Source organism: Camellia sinensis, unplaced genomic scaffold, assembly GCF_055761805.1.
Source record: "Camellia sinensis isolate YWXY unplaced genomic scaffold, ASM5576180v1 Unanchor1, whole genome shotgun sequence".
In the NCBI taxonomy this organism is placed as follows: domain Eukaryota; kingdom Viridiplantae; phylum Streptophyta; class Magnoliopsida; order Ericales; family Theaceae; genus Camellia; species Camellia sinensis.
In genome coordinates this window covers 5,555,553-5,564,232 of record NW_028128987.1, presented here as the reverse complement: position 1 = coordinate 5,564,232, position 8,680 = coordinate 5,555,553, and the positions used below count along the sequence as shown (strand labels likewise).

At 40.4% G+C, this 8,680-nt stretch overlaps 1 long non-coding RNA gene across 1 annotated transcript; it reads left to right on the top strand.

Moving 5' to 3' along the window:
- The first annotated feature begins 423 nt into the window (after positions 1 to 423).
- On the top strand, positions 424 to 1,868 carry LOC145814245 (uncharacterized). Its single transcript, XR_014357591.1, has 2 exons — positions 424 to 855; positions 952 to 1,868. It is a non-coding gene; the product is annotated as an uncharacterized LOC145814245 (long non-coding RNA).
- The last annotated feature ends 6,812 nt before the right edge of the window (positions 1,869 to 8,680 follow it).

Sequence of the window (8,680 nt, the reverse complement as noted above, 5' to 3'; positions counted from 1 at the left end):
AGGTGGGTACGAGGGAGATTGGAGGACCACTTGTGTTGCTACAGGTTAGTAAGAATTTTATTACATGTCAATTCATATTGTATGCCATATATCAGTATTGTAATTGTGTTCAAACTATTGCAGATTTAGGCATGGGAGAGATTGATTCGCATTGCCCCATCTAGGCGGCAACTGGTTGGTCCTGGTGAGCTTCCTATGGGTGAGGGGGACATGCAGTTGCCCCCCGGACCGCGAGGTAGCTGGTGAAGGGTTGACATGGGCCACGAGGTCGTCTCGACCCACGTAGTGGTAGTTTATAGAGACCAGCTGGACCGGATGATCGAGGGCGAGGTATGAAATTTTTTGATTACATTTTAGTTGTCTTCTTCATTGTATATGTTTTGAGTTCATGAGCAAAATGTAATTTATTTGTCATTATTGTAGTTTATCTGGCAGCCTTACATTGGGGTCCTCGGTACGCTCCTCGACTACTGCCGACTGGGTCAGGAGATATGGATGGCGAGAGTGCCACTTATTTGTTTTGACGTGGTTGAGTGGCATCTCCCCCATCGTGTCCTTCGACAGTTTGGTCAGGTCCAATCCGTGCCGGATCAGTTCGACACTGAGTGGCAGTTGCACGTCACTGATAGGCGTGGCCGAGCTGGCACTGACTGACATCTGTTTTATATGCCATATATACAGTTGTGGGATGCCCGTCGGGATAGTATTGTACAGGATGACTACAACGATGAAGTGATCCCCTCTTCCGACCCTTATATGTTGTGGTATCGGCGACATACACACCTACTAGTCGGGAATCCGAGCCACGTGTCTGAGTCTGGATATCAGGGACTTGGGCCTTATCTTGAGGCATTAGTGAGTATCATATTATGTGTCAGATAATTATTAAAATCATACTTGATTTACTTTCAGTCAACTGTAGCCTAATAATACGTCTGAATGTTTGTTCAGGTGGCTGGAGCTGGGAGGTCGTATCACTTGGCTGAGGACACCCATTTCAGACGTGATGGACAGCATGCCTTGCAGGCCGTTGCAAAGATCCGAGAGTTATTGTACCAGGCATTCCAGGTTGCCCATCGGGGAGATCGTCTGCATTACGGCCACTACAGTGTACATAGTTCAACAGCTGCTCCAGACACATCAGCGTCGTCCACGTCAGTGCCTTCCACTTCAGCGCCTGCCACATCAGCTCCTTCGACATCAGTCACCCCACCACATACTACCCCATACATATCTGGCATACCTTATGTGCCTGAACCTGATTGGACACCGCCCCGATACATGCATGACGTTGTTATCCCACCCACCTAGTTACCACCACCAGACAGTTTGACCGCAACCATGAGTACACATGATGCAGTTCTCACTGACATCTTCCACGTTGACAATGAGGCCCATATTGAGCCTCCCCCCCAGAGCGCGCGGGAGAGGCCGAGGTTTTGGTCGTGGCGGACGTTGCGGCCGAGGTCGGGGTGCGGGCAGAGGCAGAGGTCGAGGTCCAGCTGCAGATCGTGATACAGTTACACCAGATGATGGAGTTTCACAGTTCACAGCAGTATCCGATCTTTGGCCACAGACAGGATCAGGGGCAGCACATGCAGTAGAGGGGGGGTCACACTCACAGGCTCCACAGGATACGCATTTACGATTGGAGGATCCAGATATTCAAAGAGTCTACCGCAGGAGATCGAAGAGAGAGGTCCACGGTCGGGATTGTGGGACTAGGGGCAGGTTAGTGCATTAGCAGGTGTGATATGGAGTGTATTGTTTATTTTATTTATAGTTTTTGTTATAGTTTTTGTAAATCAAACTTGTACAGATGATGTAAATGTGTCATACTTACTTATTCCAAAAATATAATTTTACAATTTTTTATTCTTACTTGTTTTGATGATTTCCATAAAAATGAGAAGGAAAACAGAAAAAAAAGGATAAGAATTGATAGGATTTTATTAATGAGGGAGATTGGAGGACCACTTGTGTTGCTACAGGTTAGTAAAAATTTTATACAAAAAAAATCTGGAAAAAAAATGTAAACATTGCATAATGGATAGTTGTGGGGAGAAATATGAATAAAAAGAAACAAAATAAATATCTAAACAAACACATAATTTTGTTTTTCCTTTTCTTTCACTTTTCTGAATGATTGCATTCACTGTCTTTTTTTCATGTACAAACCAATGATAACCAAACAAAATGTAGACATATATATTTGTTGTTCATCTAGCTTAAACGTGTATTTCAACTATTTGTTATATGAACCTGTAGTTCATTAAGTATCATTATTATATTCCACATCAATAATGCATGAAATCATGAAAGTCTAGTTCAAGTAGCGTTCTTCAAAATAACAATAACGGATAGAAAGTAAAGGTAGAATTACAAGAACTATTCGAAAACAATTGAAATATCTCCCTTCATTGATAAGTCGTGAATGCATTATAGAAATGGTTTGGTCGTTCATCCAAAAAATTTCATTCATTATCATCATCATCTGATATCTCAATATCAGATTCATACATAACATCCATGTTCTAGGCGAAGTACCGGTGTGCATCATTCATTAACCCATCTTCGGCACACTCATTTGCGGTCTTCATTAGTTTGGACCTTTGCAAACGTTGGGTCATGCGAATAACCTCGTCGCGGATACGATGCAATGCCCTTTGCAACAACTGTGGAGTGTCAGTTGGCATACGCATGGCTAACTGGCGAGAAAATTTATGATTAACTTCACGACATAGCTCAACGAGAACGTTTGCTCGAGTTTTGCGAAATTCCCACTCAGCTCACATGGTATTGACGGTGGCACGTGAGTAACGCAAATTTGGATTTAATGAGTATTCAAATTCATCTCCATCTGCAATCCAATAGCGACCCATTGCTGAATATAGATCAACCATCGTATATCTCATGATGATATCGCTAGAAACAGCTATAAAACTTTTGTTGTAGTATGATGCGATATTTATACCATATATACACATGGTAGCTGTATGTATGAAATTATTGTAAACAACTGTGCATCAGAATTGTCACGTCAACTTTTATGACCTGAACAACTATGCATCAACTTGATAAGAGTTGTCACTTCGACTTTTATAAATTGCATAATTTATTGTTATTTCAAAACAAAAAGTAAAAACATAAAAAAAAAAGAAGTAAAAACGTCTAAATTAGTCAAATTGCTTAAAATATTTAAAAAAACCAGTAAAAACTTTGGAAAAAAAAACACGAAAATTAAGAAATTAGAATTTTCTGAAAAATATTTTATGAAAAATGAGAAGAACCAAGCTGATCAACCGACTAAACGTCTGAATTAGTCAAATTTCTCTGCTTGAATTTTTTTTTTAAAAAATAAATGTGAAATTACAATTTAAAAATATTTAAAATATTTTAAAATATTTTGAAATATTTTTTCACAAATTTGTTTTACTTTTTAGGTGTATTGACATATTTATTAATTTATTGTTATTGTGTTATGACACCCCTTCAAAATTTTAATAAATTGCATAATTCACAAGGGCACAGTAGGTATGGTACGATAATAAATTGTAACTCGGCGCAGTGATACGTCCAACATTTCTCAGTGATGCTCGCCAGTGACTTGAATAGACGTAATAATTTGGATGCTTTGTTTTTTTTCCTCAGATGCTATGTGACTTTGTGCAGTGATGCGGTGATACATGTGACTTTGTACAGTGATGCATGTCACTTTATGCAGTGATGCAGTAATGCATGTGACTTTCTGACTTTGCCATGCTTATTAGTTTGTGACTTTTTTCCTCACATTACGTGATGCATGTGACTTTTTGCAGCGCAAATAAACGCTTTCTTTTTTTCTCACATTTCAGAATTCATCTAAGTCACATCAATACGACCACATGGCAATAGTGTTGATAAATAATTATGTGATGGACTGAAGGAGTAAAGTGTAATTTACCGAATATAAAAAGAAGCAGAAAATGCAAAGAGGAGAAAATGGGATGACTGTGAAGTTCATTAAGTGAAAATAAGATAAAATATAAGCTGCAAAGTTCCAATCGTGTTTACATATCAGGTGACCATTTTATTATTTCGGTGAAAAAAACAATGATAGTTTTGCAAGTCGAAGTGAGTTGGACAGTTGTGTATTTACTTGCACTCTGTTTCATAGTTGTTTATGAAGAATATTACTTTAAAACAAAGAAAATTTAAGCATTTAATTTCATTTATAATTTTTTGAAAACACCAATTTGTACTGAAATCGTCAATTCCAAGTGACTACTTACTGTATTAAAAAAGTAATCATGAAAAATTAGTTTCATGTGGCGATGTGACAACTCACTGCATGTTGTTTTATTTGACAACTCACTGCTCGAATATGAAGGGATTACATTGTCATCCTCTAGCCTACAATTATGATTTTATCTGACAACAACGTCCGTGACTACATCACAGGTACACAAAGTCACGGGTACTTAGGATTGCATGAAATGAATAACATAAAATAATATCACGGGTATCACTTCTTGCATAGTGCCCCAACATGCATTATCGTCACTAGATCATCTCTAGTTAACCCTCAGTATGATGTCTATAAATAGCGACACCCCCAATATGATGTTTGTTCAAGTCATAATAATAGTAATATATCTACAATTACTATTATTATTTGTTTGTTTATTTTATGAACAATGTCTTCAAGAAGTGTAGGAAGTTCACGCCGGCAAAGAAATCCAAAAGTGTGGCTGCTACCTCCATTTACTTATGACTACAAGAGCGAAAAGTACTCGAGTCCGAAGGATTATTATGCTGGTATCCGAGCAGAACAGGCATTCAGGGTAACGGAGCAAAAAGGATTGTTTAATGATCTACGTAACTTTGGGGCATCGGTACCTCATCGTCGTTCATTGACCATGGCTAGACGAAATGTGAGTGACTATGAAAAAGCAATTAGCAGAATTAAGAAGGAGAACAACAGAATGTTGATGCGGAGATGTCGACATTTCATGCTTCAGCTAGCCACCGAAATGACAGAAGCAAGCAACAGAGATTTGATAGTGATTGAGCGAAATAATGTCTTAAACAATGAAAAATATCTCTCTGACTACTACATGTCAGATGAGGAATGAGAAATCAAACACCTTTATCTTTCATATATGTTTGTATGTAGTCTCATATCTTCGTTACTGGAGTGTAAGACAATGTTATTGTTCATCTACCGTACGGATGTATTTCAAGTATTTATTTTATGAACCTAAAGTTTATGAAATAACTACATTTATAACTGCACATTTATTAGTTCATGACTTTCTTTATTGAATTGCAATGAGTTAATGAATGTTCTAGATTAATGAATGGATTAATGTATGTTGAATTATGTGAATACTTAAAACACATAAAACAGAACAGATAGCTCGGTGAAAAGCTTCCCTTAACTGGGGCTCGTGAAATAGAGATCCTGTACGTAAAGAATTTCAATCTTCATCAGAAAAGAAGAAAGAGTCACCTTCCAATTCCTAGAAGTCCAGTCAAAATGATGACTCTGGTAAGGAATGAGGGGTTGATAGATAACTAAACTTGAGGGGCCGGACAAACAAGCTCAAAGCCAAGTGGTTGGTCCAGTTGGGGGACTAATAAAGTTCATACAAATGAACTACCGCCTTCAACAACACATAAAACAAAACAGGTAGCTCGGTGAAAAGCTTCCCCCTTAACTGGGGCTCGTGAAATAAGGATCCTGTATATAAAGAATTTCAATCTCCATCAGGAAAGAAGAAAGAGTCGCCTTCCAATTCCTGGAAGTCCAGTCAAAAGGATGACTCTGGTAAGGAATGGGGAGTTGACAGATAACTAAACTTGGGGGCTAGACAAACAAGCTCAAAGCCAAGTGTAGACACCCCATTTTTGACCGACCTTAAGACTCAGACGTCACCGATTGAGCGCTCGGTGATGTTGCATATTGTGCTCGTTCAGAAGTTTCAGAGTCTCGGCTGCGAGCCTTGTCTCCGGACTTCCGGACTCTTTTGTGCTCTGCCTCGGTTTGCGAACCAGGCTCTGTTTTCTCTGTTTTCTCTTCTCGAAGGGAGAGAGAGGTCTCGTAAATCATCTCTCAGTTGTCGTAGGCTACGTTTCGTGGTCGTAGGCCATTTTGCCCGTTTGGAGCCCGGTTTCCGGTTTTTCGGAGCCGTTGGCCGTGTGCCTCGGTTCGGGACCGCTTAACCACCTCCGTTTGCCTCAGTTTTTGGCATACATCTTATTTGCTCCCTTTTGAGGGACACTGTGGTCCGAGAGACCAACTTCGTGGTCGGACACCACTTCCGGTGCCTAACAGCCCACTTTCGGGGCCCCGAACTGCGTGTTTTGGCTCCCGAACCTTCATTTTGCATTTTTGGGCTCCGACCCGAACTTGAGATAGTCATATTTTGAGGTCCTTTTCATGTTTTATTAAGGACCTTTTGCTGTTTGAGATCTCCTCCTATCACTTGCTTCTTTAACACTCTTTTAGGCCTATTTTTGCGCGGTATTTTAGGCTTACTTGTGAGCTTTTTCGGACTTGGTCATAAACTACAAAGTGTCTTGTTTTGAGCCCCTCTTCAACTTTGTTGAAGGGCTCTTGGCCATTTGGGTCTAGCAGCTACCACTTACCTTTATATCCCACTTTTTGGCCTTTTTGGAGGGAAACTTGGATTGTTTTCCCTCCATTTTTCCCTCCATTTCCCCCCCCCCCTTTTCCCCCCATTTTTGCCTATATATCAGCAGCTCCAGCTTCTGGTTTAGGGTTAACAAAAAATCCCCCCTAAGCCCTTGCTTTGTATCTCTCTTTCTCCCTCTCTTCCAAGCTCCAATCCTTCAAACCCTACACCATTTTACACTACACCACCAAGCCTCACCCTTCCATCTTCCATTCCAGCAGCTGGAGGATGTTCTTCAAGGCCTAGGAGTGCTGCAAACTCAAGCCAAGAGCTACCAAAGACTTGTCTTCAAGGGTAAGTTCCATTTCTCATTTTTTTGTCCATATCTTGTATCATTTTTAAGCCATACATGCTTGCTGTTTTGAGCTCCGGCCCTAACTGAAAGTGGCATTTTTTTGAGCTCCTTTTCACTTTTGCTTAAGGGCCTCTCACTGTTTGAGGCCCTCTTGATGCACTTCCTTCATTATCCCTCTTGTATGCCATTATCTTGTGTAGTATTTTTGGCCTACGTATAATCTGTTTTGAGCTCTGTTATGAACTGAGAAGTAGCTTATTTTGAGCCATTCTTCAACATTGTTGAAGGGCTCATTGCTGTTTGAGGCTTTCATTCATCACTTGCCTTTATATCTCCCTTTTGGCTCTATTTTTGCATGATTTGTTAGCCTATTGTGCTTCTGTTTTTGGGCGATTTCAGAACTGAAAACAGTCTTATTTTGGCCTCCTCTTCATGTTTCATTGAGGGTCTTTCATTGTTTGAGGCATCCTTTCTATATTTTGTGTTATATCTCTCTTTTTGGCCATATTTTGCATAGTATTTTTGGCTTGTATATATGCTGTTTTGGGTCTGGCCATCAACTGTAAAATGCCATGTTTTGGGCTCCTCTTCAATGTTGTTGAAGGGCCCCTTTGTGTTTGAGGCCAGCAACCTTCACTTGCTTCTTTGTCCATCTTTTGGTCCATTTCTTGCATAAGAGCTTAGACATACCTGTGTCTATTTTTGGGCTCTTTTCAGAACTGTAAAATATCATATTTTGGGTCCCTCTTCAACATTGTTGAAGGACCCTCAGCTGTTTGAGGCCTACAGGTGTGGCTTGCTTCATTAGCTTGCTTTCGGGACCATTTTTGCATGCTAGTTTAGCCCCATTTGTGTTTGCTATTTGGCTCTGTTATAAACTGGAAACATGCTTGTTTTGGGGCTACCTTGAATCTGTCTTCACATGCCATGATCAAATAATGCATGCTTGATGTAGCTACAAGTCATTTCATGTGCTTAATCTTGCATTTCGGGACCATTTCATGCATCGGGTGCTATATTATCATGATTCGGGGCTGTTTCGGGTCGTATTTTAGCGCTGTAATTTTCATGTTTGCATATCATATTCCATGCCTTGCCCTGTCTTGTTAGAGTGGCATTTTGTGCCTTAGGGTCGGTCCTCGGTTTGCGTGCATGTGTGCACGCATTCCGAATTGTCTCATTTTCATCTGATGGCCTCTTATGTGAGTGTGGCTGAGGTCCACTCATGTTAGTGTAAGTCCATTGCGCATTGTGTATGCCATTTTATTTCATAGCGTTGCGTATGCTAGGGTGTATGTTAGCGCATTGTGTATGCCATGTTATCTCGTGCATCGTGTATGCCATTTCATAGCATGTTGCATGTTAGGTTGTATATTAGTTGCATTCATGCATATCATGCATATTGCATTGTGCTTGGGATAGGGGTTAGCCCGAGCACGGGAAACGAGGTACATTTCGTACTCCGAGTGACGGAACGTGTCTCAATTCCCCAGTCACCGACACTCCGAATTATCCATGATGGAGTTAGGTTTTAGTTGAGTTTTCATATGCATTCATTCTATATTGAGTTGCATAAGTCGACTCCTCGGCCATCATGCATCGATATGCGTGATTGGTGGCACGAGGATCGAGGCATGCATACATCTGTGAAAATACATTGCTATGCCCCTCTCCTGCTCTCTGTTGCAGCAAATCAAGAATCAGCAGT